Source organism: Pipistrellus hanaki (genome assembly GCF_964339955.1).
Source record: "Pipistrellus hanaki genome assembly, chromosome: 9".
Lineage (NCBI taxonomy): Eukaryota > Metazoa > Chordata > Mammalia > Chiroptera > Vespertilionidae > Pipistrellus > Pipistrellus hanaki.
This window is the reverse complement of record NC_140511.1, coordinates 20,427,898-20,430,580: the sequence shown is the minus strand read 5'-3', so window position 1 is coordinate 20,430,580 and position 2,683 is coordinate 20,427,898.

Here is a 2,683-nt window from a genome sequence, read left to right as displayed (position 1 = left end):
TGTCTTATTTTTCCATGAAGAAGAATATGGTACACATTTATTGTTAAATGAAAATAAAGGAAATTTATTACCTGTATACGGTACGGTAGTACGGTAGTTGTCAACACAAACCAGACAAACTGAATCCTACAGTATCAAGAGTTTACTCATTTATTCAATGACAATCATGTCATCATCTTCTGGAACATCATCAAAACAATCCAATTCCTGAATTTCCTGGTGAATTTCTTGTGACTCCATTTCTTCCAGAATCAGAGGACCAAATCTCTCATGTTTAGCCTAAGGGGGGCCTTATTTTCGGGGGATACCTTATATTTCACTCAGAAAGAAACCTGTAAGTAGGTCTTATTTTGGGGGAAACACGGTGCTAATAAACATGGCTGAATTTGGCTTTCACTGATCTCCATTTAATGAATATCTATTAGTATTTAAAGCTCTGTCTCTAGTTATATGAACTGTGTTCTGACACCTTGCCTACACCTAACAGTCCTGTTGCCCTGAGTAAATCAAATTTCCTAAACATATGCTTGCTTCTCTGAACAATATAGATAGAAATTTCCTCAGAGCTGTGGTGACTAAATAGTTAGGGCTTAACATGGAGTTTGAGGCCATAATAAGTAGTTATTATTATTACTTCATGGAAATCGTTATGCTAGCTAGGCTTGTACAGGGAAGCAAAGATGAATTTTTACAAGTTCTTAATTTTGTGAACTTGGAGAGAATAAGACAAACGCTCAAAATACAGAACAATGTGAGGGGACCTGTGAGATCACATATCCCCCTAAGAAACATCCTGAGAGCAGCTTCTTCATTTCGTAAACAAGAAGCCTGAGGCTCGAAAGAGTTACTGGACATGGCCGGGGGGCACAGCCAGTGAGTGGCAGAGCCTCCATGGGAACCAGCATCTCCTATGACCAACCAGACCTGAAGGAGGTGTGTTTCCAGTGGACACTTCTCAGTGGCTCAAGGCCTTGTGACATCGCTCCCTGCCAAGCCACTGGGGCCTTACCTGTCCTGAAATCCAAAGGCTTTTGGTGCATGGGACCATGCTCAACTAACTGAGCCACACAGGCCAGGGCTGTAGTTTGACTTTTGATCTGAGTCACAGGTGAGGGCTCAAAACCCCGGTAGACTTCTCAGTTTTCAGTGAGTCCTTTATGTGGATAACATTTCTCAAGACCTGCCCTCAAACCAACCCACTAGCAGACAGTAATTTATTAAACCTGTTACTTCATCAACTGAGCTTTTATTGAGGGACAGGTATGCTCCCATGTGAGGAACCAGGAGACAGGGAAACCTCCTTGAGGAACCTACAGCCATGCAACAATTTGCTGTCATACAATGAACAAAGTACTCCAAAAGCTGAGAAAAGAGCCTAATATTTTCTCGGCTAGGCGGTTTGGTGTGTCAGAACATTTTTCACCAAAAAAGGTACTACTTGAGCTAGGTATTGAAAAAGAAGGAACTGGGAAGAGGAAGCTGGCAAGAGAGGATGACAAGGTCAAAGGCAGGGAATTGGGTGGATGTGCAGAGTGGAGCTTAGAAGTCACTGGGGGCCAGTGGCGGGGGTGGTGGTGGGAGGGGTGGTGGTGAGTGATGGGGCTGGAAAGATGGAAAGGGCTAGATTGTGAAAGGCCTTGGGTGCCTCCAGCTCTGGACTGGAGGGAGTAGGGGAAAGCTTTTTAACCTGGGGAATGGCATGAGCCAATCTAGGCTGTGTAAGATGGCTCTGAGGCAGCCTTGGGACACAGAGCAGCAAGGTGGGCCCCAGCTGGTCTGGATACCAAGCTGTGGGTCACTGGGGCCCGAGCATGTGGACTTCACATACACATGGCTGAAGGCTTCTGAACTGGGAAGGAGCCATAGCCTAACACCCTAAACATGACCTGATGATGAACCCCATTACCTTCCTCCGGGAGCTTCGTGCTGATAGGTGGGTGGGCCCTGTGTTCACCGTGAGCCTGTAGATTCCCACTGGGAAGCCAGCCCAGCTGGGGGGCACGGGGTCCTCTCCTCTCCCCCCTGAGTGAATTGGCCTCCTCTGTGGGCCCGAGGACCCTCTGAGCCAGTGTCCCCCTACTTAACCACAAGTAAGACGTGCCATTTTGGTGGTGGCTGGGGGGCAAGGAGAGGGGCTGCTGAGTTTTAAAATGGAACCAACAGAAAAGCAATACTAAAAGAACGAGGAGGTTGTTTAGTGAGGCTTGAAGAGGCTACAGGTGTTTCCTCCGGCAAGTGAGAACCAGTGACCCCATGGGAACAGCATTTCCCGTGAGCAGGGCCCATGGTGGACTGAGTGCCCGCTCACATCCTGGTGGTGTAGACGCCTGGAGGGGGACCACAGCAAACCCAGAGATTTCCATGGGGACTTTGGGGGCTCCTCGTTTGTGCGGGGGCACAGAGGACTGGGCACACAACGCACACAGGTCCCACTCCTTCGCCCTTTCCCACTCACCACAGGGCACATCACTCTGGCCACACGGGAAGGGCCACGGCCTGGTGGGCTCGTGGTGGTTCGGGTCCAGCTGGCGGCTCCGGCCAGCGGTGTGCAGCTGGCGGGCCCTGGGGGTGCGGGTGGGTGACTGGGTGACAGGCAGCCTCCTGAGGACGCGCGGGGCCCCGGGGAGGATGTGATGACGCTGTGCGCAGCGGGAACCCGGCCTTTAAAAAGCCGAGGAAGCGG